Source organism: Phocoena sinus, chromosome 10 (assembly GCF_008692025.1).
Source record: "Phocoena sinus isolate mPhoSin1 chromosome 10, mPhoSin1.pri, whole genome shotgun sequence".
Lineage (NCBI taxonomy): Eukaryota > Metazoa > Chordata > Mammalia > Artiodactyla > Phocoenidae > Phocoena > Phocoena sinus.
The window spans coordinates 64982668-64997901 of NC_045772.1; the positions used below are offsets into that span (position 1 = coordinate 64982668).

General features: G+C 36.2%; 1 long non-coding RNA gene across 1 annotated transcript; it reads left to right on the top strand.

Annotated features, from left to right (window-relative positions):
• The first annotated feature begins 288 nt into the window (after nucleotides 1-288).
• Nucleotides 289-14613, top strand: LOC116760903. Its single transcript, XR_004351885.1, has 3 exons — nucleotides 289-320; nucleotides 7095-7099; nucleotides 14421-14613. It is a non-coding gene; the product is annotated as an uncharacterized LOC116760903 (long non-coding RNA).
• The last annotated feature ends 621 nt before the right edge of the window (nucleotides 14614-15234 follow it).

The window sequence follows — 15234 nt, forward strand, 5'->3', positions numbered from 1 at the left end:
TGAGCACCAGCTGTAGTTAAGAATTTTCAAGAAATACCCTCCTCTTCATTTAACCAACTCCAATGTCAAAAGACCCAATTTTATCATGGCCCCTGTCCACATGGTGAATTATTCCTTATTTATGATTACACACATGTTGTTGTCCCTATTTATAACAATTATATAGTTCTTGCTATCTGCTAGGCATTCTAAGAACTTTATTTTATTTAATGTTTGATATATTTATATTTGTGTAGCATTTTAAAAATGTTTTATTTTATATTGGAATACAGTTGATTTACAATGTTGTGTTAGTTTCAGGTATACAGCAAAGTAATACAGTTATACATATCCATATATCTATTCTTCCACAAATTCTCTTCCCATTTTGGTTATTACATAATACTGAGTAGAGTTCCCTGTGCTATACAGTAGGTCTGTGTTGATTATCTATTTTATATATAGTAGTGTGTATATGTTAATCCCAAACTCCCAATTTATTCCTCCCCCCTCTTTTCCCCTTTGGTAACCATAACTTTGTTTTCTAAGTCTGTGAGTCTGTTTATATTTTGTAAATAAGTTCATTTGTATCATTTTTTTAGATTCCACATATGTGATATCATGTGATATTTGTCTTTCTCTGCCCACCTTACTTCACTTAGTATGATAATGTACACATCCATTCATGTTGCTGCAAATGGCATTATTTCATTCTTTTTAATGGCTGAGTAATATTCCTTTCTATATATGTACCACATCTTCTTTATCCATTAATCTGTTAATGGACATTTAGGTTGCTTCCATGTCTTGGCTATTGTAAACAGTGCTGCAATAAACATTGGGGTGCAAGTATCTTTTTAAACCATGGTTTTCTCCATATATATGGCCAGGAGTGGGATTACTGGATCATATGGTAACTCTATGTTTAGTTTTTTAAGAAACCTCCATACTGTTTTGCATAGAGGCTGTACCAATTTATATTTTCACCAACAGTGTAGGAGGGTTCATGTTTCTCAACAGCCTCTCCAGCAATTACTGTTTTTAGACTTTTTGATGATGGACATTGTGACTAGTGTGAAGTGATATCTCATTGTAGTTTTGATTTGCATTTCTCTAATAATATGCGATGTTGAGCATCTTTGCATGTGTCCCTTGGCCATCTGTATGTCTTCTTTAGAGAAATGTCTATTTAGGTCTTCTATTTTTTCATTGGGTTCTTTGTTTTTTAGATATTGAGCTGCATGTGCTGTTTGTAAATTTTGGAGAATAATCCCTTGTCAGTCACATTGTTTGTGAATATTTTCTCCCATTCTGTGGGTTGTCTTTTCATTTTGTTTGTGTTTTCCTTTGCTGTGCAAAAGCTTTTGAATTTAATTAGGTCCCATTTATTTTTGTTTTTATTTCCATTACTCTAGGAGACAGATAAAAAAGGTATTGCTGCGATTTATGTCAGAGAGTGTTCTGCCTATATTTTCCTCTAAGAGTTTTATAGTGTCTTGTCTTACTTTTAGGTCTTTAATCAATTTTGAGTTTATTTTCGTGTATCGTGTTAGAGAATGTTCTAATTTCATTCTTTTATATGTAGCTGTCCAGTTTTCCCACTACCATTTTTTGAAGAGACTGTCTCTTCTCCATTGTATTATTCTTGCCTCCTTTGCCGTATATTAATAGACCGTAGGTGTGTGGATTTATTTCTGGGCTTTCTATCCTGTTCCATTGATTTATGTCTGTTTTTGTGCCAGTACCATACTGTTTTGATTAGTGCAGCTTTGTAATATAGTCTGAAGTCAGGGAGCCTGATTCTTCCAACTCTATTTTTCTTTCTCAGGATTGCTTTTGCTATTTGGGGTCTTTTGGGACTCTATAAATTTTAAGAATTTTTTGTTCTAGTTCTGAGAAAAATGGCCTTGGTAATTTGATAGCAATTGCACTGAAGCTGTAGATTCCCTGGGCAGTATGGTCATTTTGACCATATTGATTCTCCCGATCCAAGAACATGGTATATCTTTCCATCTGTTTGTGTCACCATTGATTTCTTTCATCAGCATCTTATAGTTTTCAGAGTATAGGAGTTTTGCCTCCTTAGGTAGGTTTATTCCTAGGTACTTTTTTTCTTTTTATTGTGATGGTAAATGGGATTGTTCCTTGAATTTCTCTCTCTGATCTTTTGTTATTAGTGTATAAAAATGCAACTGATTTCTCTGTATAAATTTTGTATCCTGTAATTTTACCAGATTCATTGATGAGCTCTAGTAGTTTTCTGGTAGCATCTTTAGAATTTTCTAAGTATAGTATCATATCATCTGCAAACACTGACAGTTTTACTTCTTTTTCAATTTGGATTCCTCTTATTTCTTTTTCTCTTCTGATTGCTGTGGCTACAACTTCCAAAACTATGTTCAGTAAAAGTGGGGAGAGTCAACATCCTTGTCTTATTTCTGATCTTAGAGGAAATGCTTTCAGCTTTTCACCATTGAGTATGATGTTAGCTGTAGGTTTGTCATATATGGTCTTTATTATGTTGAGGTTTGTTCCCTCTATGCCCACTTTCTGGAGAGTTTTTATTATAAATGGGTGTTGAATTTTGTCAAAAGTTTTTTCTGCATCTGTTGAGATGATCATATGGTTTTTATTCTTTAGTTTGTTAATGTGGTGTATCACACTGATTGATTTGTGGATATTGAAGAATCCTTGCATCACTGGGATAAACCCCACTTGATCATGGTGTATGATCCTTTTAATGTATTGTTAGATTCGGTTTGCCAGTATTTTGTTGAGGAATTGTGCATCTATGTTCATCAGTAATATTGGTCAGTAATCTTTTTTTGTGGTGTCTTTGGTTTTGGCATCAGGGTGATGCTAGCATCATAGAATGAGTTTGGGAGTATTCCTTCCTCTGCAGTTTTTTGGAAGCATTTCAGAAAGACAGGTGTTAGCTCTTCACTAAATGTTATAGAATTCACCTGTGAAGCCATCTGGTTCTGGACTTTTTGCGAGTTTTTAAATCACAATTTCAATTTCAGTACTTGTGATTGGTCTGTTCATATTTTCTATATCTTCCTGGTTTAGTGTTGGGAGATTGTACCTTTCTACGAATTAGCCCATTTCTTCCAGGTTGTCCATTTTATTGGCATATAGTTGCTTGTAATAATCTCTTATGATCCTTTGTATTTCTGTGATATCTGTTGTAAGGTCTCCTTTTTTATTTCTAATTTTATTGATTTGAGCCTTCTTCCATTTTTTCTTGATGAGTCTGGCTAAAGGCTTATCAATTTTATTTATCTTCTCAAAGAACCACCTTTTAGTTTCATTGATCTTTTCTATTGATTTCTTGGATTCTATGCCATTTTTATTTCTGCTTTGATCTTTATGATTTCTTTCCTTCTGCTAACTTTGGGTTTTGTTTGTTCTTCTTTCTCTAGTTGCTTTATTGTAAGCTTACATTGTTTATTTGTCATTTTTCTTGTTTCTTGAGGTAATAGTGTATTGATATGAACTTCCCTCTTAGAACTTCTTTTGCTGTGTCCCATAGGTTTTGGATCGTCATGCTTTTGTTTTCATCTCTCCAGGTATTTTTTTTTATTTCCTCTTTGATTTCTTCAGTGATCCATTGGGTTTTGAGTAGAATATTGCTTAGCCTCCATGTCTTCTTGTGTTTTACAGTTTTTTTTTCTTGTACTAGACTTCTAATCTCATAGCATTTTGGTCAGAAAGTTGTTTGATATGATTTTGATTTTTTAAAATTTACCAAGACTTGCTTTGTGTCCCAGCATGTGATCTCTCCTGGAGAATGTTCTGAGTGGACTTGAAAAGAATGTGTGTTCTGCTGCTTTCAGATGTAATGCTCTATAAATACCAGTTAAGTGCATCTGTAGTCTAATATGTCATTTAAGGCATTTGTTTCCATATTGATTTTGTATCTGGATGCTCTACTGATGAAAGTGAGGTGTTAAATTCCCCCACTATTATTGTGTTACTGTCAATTTCTCCTTTTATAGCTGTTAGCATTTGCCTTATATATTGAGGTGCTCTTATGTTGACTGCAAAGATATTTACAATTGTTATATCTTCTTGGATCTCTCTCTTTTTTTAAAATTTTTATTTATTTTTTTAACATCTTTATTAGAGTATAATTGCTTTACAATGATGTGTTAGTTTCTGCTTTATAACAAAGTGAATCAGTTATACATATACATATGTCCCCATATCTCTTCCCTCTTGTGTCTCCCTCCCTCCCACCCTCCCTATCCCACCCCTCTAGGTGGTCACAAAGCACAGAGCTGATCTCCCTGTGCTATACGGCTGCTTCCCACTAGCTATCTATTTTACGTTTGGTAGTGTATATATGTCCATGCCACTCTCTCACTTTGGCCCAGCTTACCCTTCCCCCTCCCCATGTCCTCAAGTCTGTTCTCTAGTAGGTCTGCGTCTTTATTTCCATCTTGCCCCTAGGTTCTTCATGACCTTTTTATTTTTAGATTCCATATATATGTGTTAGCATATGGTATTTGTTTTTCTCTTTCTGACTTACTTCACTCTGTATGACAGTCTCTAGGTCCATCCACCTCACTACAAATAACTCAATTTCATTTCTTTTTATGGTTGAGTAATATTTCATTGTATATATGTGCCACATCTTCTTTATCCATTCATCTGTTGATGGACACTTAGGTTGGTTCCATGTCCTGGCTGTTATAAATAGAGCTGCAATGAACATTTTGGTACATGACTTTTTTTGAATTATGGTCTTCTCAGGGTATATGCCCAGTAGTGGGATTGCTGGATTGTATGGTAGTTCTATTTTTAGTTTTTTAAGGAACCTCCATACTGTTCTCCATAGTGGCGATATCAATTTACATTCCCACCAACAGTGCAAGAGAGTTCCCTTTTCTCCACACCCTCTCCAGCATTTATTGTTTGTAGATTTTTGTTTTCTTTTTTTTGCGGTACACGGGCCTCTCACTGTTGTGGCCTCTCCCACTGCGGAGCACAGGCTCTGGACGTGCAGGCTCAGCGGCCACGACTCACGGGCCCAGCCGCTCCGTGGCATGTGGGATCTTCCTGGACCGGGGCACGAACCTGTGTCCCCTGCATTGACAGGCGGACTCTCAACCACTGCACCACCAGGGAAGCCCTGTTTGTAGATTTTTTGATGATGGCCATTCTGACTGGTGTGAGAGGATATCTCATTGTAGTTTTGATTTGCATTTCTCTAATGATTAATGATGTTGAGCATTCTTTCATGTGTTTGTTGGCAATCTGTATATCTTCTTTGGAGAAATGTCTATTTAGGTCTTCTGACCATTTTTGGATTGGGTTGATTGTTTTTTTGATATTGAGCTGCATGAGCTGCTTGTAAATTTTGGAGATTAATCCTTTGTCAGTTGCTTCATTTGCAAATATTTTCTCCCATTCTGAGGGTTGTTGGACTGATCTCTTGATCATTATGTAGGGTCCTTCTTTGTCTCTTATAATAGTCTTTATTTAAAAGTCTATTTTGTCTGATATGAAAATTGCTACTCCAGCTTTCTTTTGATTTCCATTTGCATGGAATATCCTTTTCCCCTCACTTTCAGTCTGTATGTGTGCCTAGGTCTGAAGTGGGTCTCTTGTAGACAGCATTTATATGTGTCTTGTAATTGTATCCATTCAACCAGTCTATGTCTTTTGGTTAGAATATGTAATCTATTTAATTTTAAGGTAATTATTGATATGTATGTCCTTATTGCAATTTTGTTAATTGATTTGGATTTGTTTTTGTAAGTCCTTTTTCTTCCCTTCCTCTTTTGTTCTCTTCTCTTGTGATTTGATGACTAACTTTAGGGTTGTGTTTGGATTCCCTTTTCTTTTTTTGTGTGTGTATTTATTGTAAATTTTTGGTTTACAGTAACCATGAGGTTTTGATATAGCAGTCTATATATAAACAATATTTTTTTAAGTTGATGGTCTTTTAATTTCAGATACATTTCTAACATCCTGCATTTGTACTCTCCTTTTCTCATGATTTCTGGTTTCAATATCATATTTGTGTGTGGATGATTTCCTACATTTAGTGTATTTTTGCCTTTTTCAGTGAGCTTTCCCATTTGTAATTTTCTTGTTTCTAGTTGTGGGCTTTACTTTTTCTGCCTAGAGAAGTTCCTTTAGCATTTGTTGCAAAGCTGTTTAGGTATGCTGAATTCTCTTAGCCTTGCTTGCGTGCAATGTTTTTGATTTCTCCATCAAATCTGAATGAGAGCCTTGCTGGGTAGAATCTTCCTGTTGTAGTTTTTTCCCTTTCATCACTTTAAATGTATCATGCCACTCCCTTCTGTACTGCACAGTTTCTACTGAAAAATCAGCTGATAATCTTATGGGAATTCCTCTGTATGTTATTTGTTGCTTTTCCCTTGCTGCTTTTAATATTTTCTCTTTGTCTTTAATTTTTGATTAATAAATGTCTTGGCAAGTTCCTCCTTGACTTTATCCGGTATGGGGCTCTCTGCACTTCCTGGACTCGTGTGACTGTTTCCTTTCCCATGTTAGGGAAGTTTTTGCTTATTATCTCTTCAAGTGTTTTCTCAATCCCTTTCTTTCTCTCCTCCTTCTGGAACCCCTATTAATGTGGATGTTGTTTTATTTAATGTTATCACAGACGCCTTTTAGACTGTCCTCATTTCTTTCCTTTCTTTTTTCTTTAGTCTGTTCTGTAGCAGTGATTTCCACCATTCTGTCTTCCAGCTCACTCATCTGTTCTTCTGCCTGATTTATTCTGCTATTGATTTCTTATAGTGTATTTTTCATTTCAGTTATTGTATTGTTTATCTCTTTCTGTTTGTTCTTTAGACTTTCTAGCTCTTGGTTAAACATTTCTTGTATCTTCTTGGTCTGTGCCTCCAATCTTTTTCCAAAATCTTGGATCATCTTTGCTATCATTACTCTGAATTCTTTTTCAGGTAGATTGCCTATCCCCACTTCACTTAGTTGTTCTTCTGAGGTTTTATCTTGTTCCTTCATCTGGGACATACTCCTCTGCCATCTCTTCTTGCCTACCTTTCTGTCATTGTAGTTTCCATTTAACAGGCTGCAGGGTTGTAGTTCTTCCTGCTTCTGCTGTCTGCCCCATGATGGATGAGGCTGGGTTAAGATGCTTATGCACGCTTCCTGGTGGAAGGGACTGGTTCCTGCCCACTGTTGGGTGGAACTGGGTCTTGTCCCTCTTCTGGGCAGGGCCGTGTCAAGGCATGTGTCTAGTGGGTAGCTGTGGGCTCAGGAATAGTTTAGGCAGCCTGTCTTCTGATGGCTGGTGATATGTTCCCACCCTGTTGGTTGTTTGGCCTGAGGTGTCCCAGCACTGGAGCTTACAGGTTGTTGGGTGGGGCCAGGACTTGGTGAGAAAATGGCAGCCTCCAGGAGGGCTGATGCCAGTGAGTACTCCCCAGAACTACTGCCACCAGTGTGTTTGTCCCCACAGTGCACCATAACTGCCCCCCACCTCTGCAGGAGACCTTCCAATACCAACAGGTAGGTCTGGTCCATGCTCCTATGAGGTCAGTGCTTTTTCCCCTGGGTTCGTCATATGAATCCTTGTGTGCACCCTCCAAGAGTGGAACATCATTTCTCCCAGTCCTGTGGAATTCCTGCAATCAAACCCTGCTGACCTTCAAATCCAAATGCTCTGGGGGCTCCTCCTCCCACTGCCAAACCCCCAGGTTGGGGAGCCTGATGTGGGGCTCAGAACTTCACTCCTGTGGGATGAAATTATATAATTATTTTCCAGTTTGTCGGTCCCCCACCCAACAGGTAATGGATTTGATTTATTGTGATTGTACCCATCCTACCATTTCATTGTGGCTTCTTCTTTGTCTTTGGATGTTGAGTATCTTTTTTGTTAGGTTCTGGTGTTTTTAGTTGATGGTTGTTCAGCAGTTAGTTGTGATTTTGGTGTGTTCATAAGAAGAGTTGAGCTTATGTCCCTGTACTCTGCTATCTTGTCTCCACTCCCCATCTCTAAGATCTTTATGTATATTAACTAATTTAATGCTCTGAACAACCATATGAGATAGTTACATTATTATCCTTATTTTACAGATAAAGAAACTGATGCAAAGGGAGGAAAAGTGCCTTCTTCAAGGTCATTGGAAGAGCTGGGATTTAAACCCAGGCAGTTTGGACCCAGAATCTATGCTCTTAACTGCTAGGCTATAATGCTTCTGGATTCATTCCAGTGAATGTGTATCATTCTCCCTGTTGGAGTTCTCCTATTAGGATCATTTCTATTAGAATTTTCCTATTAGACGCACTAGCCTAGATGGTCTCTACGTTTTATCTCCTGCCCCTACATCTAGCTGGTTTGGGTATATGCTTAACTTCTAGGATTTCTGCTTTCACTTCATTTGTGAACTGTGAAGAGCTAAAAATGTCATCTTGGCAACACATTAATTTTTTAAAATTCAGCTTGTTAGTTATTTAAACCAAAAACATTGTTTGAGTCAATTAGTGTACTATATTGTCAGAAGTAGAAGTCATCTCCTCAGTCAGTGATTCTTGATACTTTCTAATCCTACCATCCCAATTTCTGGCCCAGGTGTCTCTGGCTTCCAAATTTGTCACTGACATTTTTAGTATTTTATACTGAAAGGTAAGGAAGGTAAGGAAGATGTATCAGATGTATCAGAACCTCATTTTCAATAAAACAATTTAATTAAACAAAAAAGTCAATAACTGCATTATATTGAATTACAATACTCATACTAATTTTTTCAAAAATAGAAATTAGGGGCTTCCCTGGTGGCACAGTGGTTGAGAGTCTGCCTGCCGATGCTGGGGACACGGGTTCGTGCCCCGGTCTGGGAAGATCCCACATACCGCGGAGCGGCTGAGCCTGCGCGTCCGGAGCCTGTGCTCCGCAACAGTGAGAGGCCCGCGTACCGCAAAAAAAAAAAAAAAAAAAAATAGAAATTAATCCTTTGGTGTCAGCTCCTTATTTATTTTGGAGGTAACTAATTTACTCCTTCAGAGATAAAGGGTCTTGGTAAAGAACATAACCAGCCACATATCTTATTTAGAATACCTGATTTCCCTAGAACTTCATCTTTAAGAAGCCAACATCTGAGAAATATTTAGAAAGTAGAATTAAGACAACTTGACAACCCATTAGATCTGATGAATGAGGGAAAAGCAAGAATCTGGCATGCTTTAATTTGATTTGGGTTAATGTGAACTCTTTCATAATTATGGAACTATTAGACTTTTTGTCAGGTTTTTCTGTTACAAGTAATATTGTTCTTGACATCTTTGTGCCTAAATACTGGTGTGTATTTTAGGTTCTTTGCTTTAAAAAGAGTCCCAGAAGTAGAATCACCAGCTCAAATTGTTTAAAATGATATCCACATTGCTCCTGGCCATACCTGGGCATGAAAGATGGAGTGACATAAACTATTTGGAAGGATTTGGCAGAGGGATGCTTGCTTTCATGAGCTACTATTAAATATGTGTTCCCTCCCTTATGACCTGCCTTCATTTACAGGAAACCCCATGAGTGTTTATTGGTTCTCTAATCATGTCCTCCCAAGTTCCATAAACTTCCAAGAGCAGTTGCACGGGAGGTATTGAAATGGCCCTAAACCACTACCACTGATGTCAGTGCCTGAGAATATTTTGCAATATTCAGTATTCTGATCCAGAAAAGTGAAATTCTCTACTCATTGAGATCTTCTACTTAGGACAGAAATAGGTGGTTTCTCTTCATACTGATTCCACATGTTTCTTGTTCAGGATTAGTCTTAGGGTTTTTTTTATAGATTATATAAATGGAATCTATTTTTCTGTTATTGTGATTGTATTTCCAGTGATTGTTACTGGAAAATAGAATATATAATAGTGAAAACAATGATACCATATACATGATATTTCTGATTCACTGACAAATATGTATGTACTAGTAGTGTCTTGGGAAAATGCTTGGTGTTTTCCTTTACTGTTACGCTCACCCTTCTGTGACCAGATGTGTGGGTTTTTCCCCACACTGACCAATTCTGACACCAGTCAGCTGTCCTACAATTCAATTCAATTCTGATACTATCTACCTATGGTTAGCACAGACCCCAAAGTTTAAGGGCTTAGTCCCACAAGACTGCCCTCCACCCAGACTTCAGATATCAATCACAATCCAGGTTGTCACCTGTGCTTCTGACCCACCAGCTATAAATCAGGGATTCCCATGGACCCCCTCCTTGGATGTGATAATTTGATAGAGCAGTTCACAGAACTCAGGAAGACATTTTGCTCACTAGATTACTTGTTTATTATAAGAGAATACAACTCAGGAATAGGCAGATGAAATAAATGCATTGGGCAAAGCATGTGGGAAGTGGCACAGAGCTTCCATGCCCTTCTGGAGGCCACCCACAGGCATCTCCACAAGTTTAGTTAGCTGAAAGCTCTCTAAACCCCATACTTTAGGAATTTTTATGGAGACTGCATCATGTAGGCATGATCAGTTAACTCATTTTCCAGCCCCTCTCTCTTTTCCAGAGGACTGGGTAGGTAGGGCTGAAAGTTACAAGCTTCTAATCATGGTTTGGTCTAATGACCATCCCTCATCCAGGAGCCCACCAAGAGTTGACACTCCTATGAGTCAGGAAATTGTAAGAGATTTAGGAGCTCTGTATCAGAGACTCTTATCGCTCAAGAAATTACAGTCATCCTCCCTTATCTGTGGTTTCACTTTTCATGGTTTCAGTGACCCACATTAAACTGTGGTCCAAAAATACTACATGGAAAGTTCCACAAATAAACAATTCATAAGTTTTTAACTGCACACCTTTCTGAGTAGCATTATGAAATCTCGTGCCATTCTGCTCTGTCCCAGCCAGGACATGAATCGTGCCTTTGTCAAGCTTGTCCATGCTGTATACACTACCAGCCCATTAGTATAAGAAAAATCATAGTACAGTTGACCTTTGAACAATGCAGGGACTAGGGGCATGGACCCGACACAGTAAAAAAAATCTGCATCAGCCTTGCATATCTGCAGTACCAAATCCATGGATTCAACCAATCAACTGCAGATTTTCTAGTACTATAATACATATTTATTGAAAACTAATTCTTGTATAAGTGGACCACCACAGTTCAAACCCGTATTGTTCAAGGGTCAACTGTATATTTAGGGTTCAGTACTATCTGGCATATTCAGGCATCCACTGGAATTCCTGGAACTTATTCCCCATGGATAAGTGTTTAAGAGCCTTATATCAGTAATTGGGGTCAAAAACAAAATTTTGGTAGAAACATGGGGGCAGACCAATATATATAATGTACATATTACATATACTATGTATTTGTTATTTCACAAGTATTTATTACACACACACACTCATTTTCACGGTGTTGTTTCTCTAACCCAAAAAGTGTACATACCCATTTAAATAAAAAAACCTTTCAATATTATCAATCTTTTCCTGCATTACTTCATTATAACATTTAAAAATATGTTCAAACAAGAGGAAACATAACTTCCTTACCTTTATAACATATAATATACTGTGAAACCAAATCAAACATGTAAATTAAACATGTACAATATTATGACTCATAAAACTCCAAATAACTACCTTAATGGGATGGATACTATCATTTGCTGTATTTCCTTGCTTTATGTTTGACTGGCCAATTTTATTCATTTGATTCTGAGCATAATGGTTTATCATTTGAGTCACTAATTATCATTATTTTTATTTTTAACAATTGACTCTTTTTATCTCCAATGTGCTATTTTGATTAAATAGTTTAATGTTATTTCAGTGAAATACTGAATAAACATTGTTTAATTAAAAGACTTTCATTCATATTTAATAATGCAGTTACTGCTAATTACCTTTATTTTTTACTGCACTGTGATGTCTTTCACCCTTCACTTCACCCAAGAAATGAATAGTCATCAGTATTTTCTCTCAATTGCCTATAACAATTAAAATATCCCCTCACTGTGGAAAAGTCTTTTAACTGTAAATTAGCACTGTAACAGAGGAACACATTCTAACTAGTAATTAGGAAAATAATTAATCATTAATAAAACAATGGGAGAGGATTATTGTAGGGTTTCTTTTTTTTTTTTTTTTTTTTTATTGTAGGGTTTCTACATTGAACATGCAAACCTAATGGCCACCAGAGTGCTTAACATATCAAATTAACTTCCATTGTTATTCCTTCTCTGATCTGTGGGTTACATGTAATTATATTGCTTTTTCACCAAACATTTAAGGTTTTCTAGCTATTTTTATTGATTTGTACTTAAATTAGAGACCATCATGCTCTGTATGATTTCAATCCATTGGAAATTTATTTAGATTTTTAAAATATTTTTATTTTATCTTGGAGCATAATTGATTAACAATGTTGTGTTAGTTTCAGGTGTACACAGAGTGATTCAGTTTTACATATACATGTATCTATTCTTTTTCAAATTCTTTTCCCATTTAGGTTATTACAGAGTATTGAGCAGTGTTCCCTGTGCTATACAGTAAGTTCTCGATGGTTATCTATTTTAAATATAGCAGTGTCCTGGCTTATGGTGAACTTTAGAAAATGTTTCCTGTGCCTAAGAATGAAAACAGTGAGCATTCTGCAGTTGTGAGCTGCAATGACTTGTGTATGTCAATGAAGTCAAGATGTTACTCATTCTTTTCCAATCTTTCACATACTTACTGGGTTTTGGTCTACTTTTCTATCAGATGGTTATTAAGGGTGGGGTTTGTCTATTTCTTTTTTTAGTTACATTTTTACTTTATATATATATGTATGTATATTGAAGTTTTGTTATTAGGTGATCTATCAGTCATTTGTTGTTGCACAACAAGCATCCACAAAATCTTAGTGGCATACAGCAGTAACTACTTAGTTAGTTCTCTCTCGTGGGCATACAGATCAGCTGAGGTAGCACAGCTGCAGATTGGCTGGACTTGGTTCCTGGCTGTAATCTATTCCAAATGTCTCATTCTGGGGCTTAGGTTGAAGGGGCAGTGCCTTCCTGGGGCTATTAGTTTCATCATGGAGGTTAGAAACTCTCAGAAAGACAAATGGAAATATGCATTCCCTCTTAAAGCCCATGCTCAGAGCTGGCAATCTGGCACTTCTATTTACATTCCATTGGACAAAGCAATTCATTCCCATGGACAAGCCTAACTTCAATGGAATAGAGAAGTGTATTTCTCTATGGAGGTGGTGAGGAAGGGTTAAGTAGTAGATATTTGCTGAACAATGATCTAATCCACATGTGCTTACAATTAGCAATTTTATATGATCCTATTGGATAGACTCCTCTATCATTGTTAAATGTGTCTTATCTCCAGTAAATTTTTTTTGCTTTAATTCTACTTTGTTATTAATATAGTTTCACCAACTTCCCTTAGGTTAGTGTTGCTTGATATATAATTTTCCATCCTTTTAATGTCATCCTAAGTGTCTTTATATTTCAAACATGTCCCTTATAAGTAGCATATACTGGAGTTTTGTTTTTAAATCCAATATGATCATCTTTATCTTTTAATTGGAGTGTTCAGTAGATTAACACTTAATATAATTATTCATACATTCTGGTTTAAGTTGACTATCAGACTGTTTTCTTTAAGTTCCATATGTTCTACGTTCCTTTTTCTATCCTTTTATTTCCTTGCTTTCAATTTACTAAGAATTTTTATTATTCTATTTTTCCCCTTTACTAACTTGTTAGATATAAATTTTTTCCACTATTTTTAGGAGTGGCTCCAGAAATAACATGTGTTCTTGTTTTATTCAAGTCTAATGTAGAGTAGTACTTTTGTTACTTTCTAAATAGCAGAAGGACCCTAGAACCTTTTAACTGCATTTCTTTTTTTTTTTTTTTGCCTTTTATTCTACGGCTAGCATATATTTTGATTATATATATTATTTATAAACAGTTGAACATTGAACAACATGGGTTTGAACTGTGTGGGTCCACTTATACATGGATTTTTTTCAATAGGAAATTCTACAGTACTAAGCAATCTGTAGTCGGTTGATCCAGGGATGTGGGACAGCAGATGTGGAGGAACCCAACTGCATATATGTAGGGCTGACTATAAGTTATATGTGGATTTTCCACTCCATGGAGGGTCAGTGCTCCAACTCTCTCTTGATTCAAGATCAACTGTATATATATATATACACATATGTATATAACTTCTGTATGTAGATAACTGTATATATATACATATATATAATATCACAAGATAGTGTTGTTTTTTTAACATCTTTATTGGAGTACAGGATATTGTTGTTATTTTATTATTACTGTTGTTACTTCATGCAGTCAATATTCTTTCAAATTTACCCACGTATTTATCTTTTATTTTTTTATTGAAGTATAGTTGATTTTCAATGTTGTATTAGTTTCAAGTGTACAGCAAACTAATTCAGTTATTTATATATATGTATAGATATTCCTTTTTAGATTATTTTCCATTTTATAGGTTATTACAAGATATTGAGTACAGTTCCCTGTGCTATACAGTAGGTCCTTGCTGTTTACTTATTTTAGATATAGAAGTATGTGCATGTTAATCTCAAACTCCTAATTTATCCCTCCCTGCCCCACTCTCCCCACTCTCCCCTCTGGTAACCGTAAGTTTGTTTTCTGTCTGTGAGTCTTTTCCTGTTTTGTAAATAAGTTCATTTGCATCATATTTTAGATTCCACATACAAGTGATGTCATATGATATTTGTCTTCCTCTAACTTACTTCCCTTAAAATGATACTCTCTAGGTCTATCCATGTTGCTGCAAATGGCATTGTTTCACAAGTCCAGGCAGCACAGAGAGTCCCATACAGGATAAATACAAGGAGAAACAAGACACACATTACAAGACACATATTAATCAATATCAGAAATTAAATACGAAGAAAAAATATTAAAAGCAGCAAGGGAAAAACAACAAATAACACACAAGGGAATCCCCATAAGAATAACAGCTGATCTTTCAGCAGAAACTCTGCAAGCCAGAAGAGAGTGGCAGGACATATTTAAAGTGATGAAGGAGAAAAAACTACAAACAAGATTACTCTACCCAGAAAAGAACCTCATTCAGATTCACTGGAGAAATCAAAAGCTTTACAGACAAGCAAAAGCTAAGAGAATTCAGCACCACCAAACCAGCTTTACAACAAAAGCTAAAGGAACTTTTCTAGGCAGGAAACACAAGAGAAGAAAAAGACCCACAAGAACAAACCCAAAACAATTAAGAAATTGGTAAT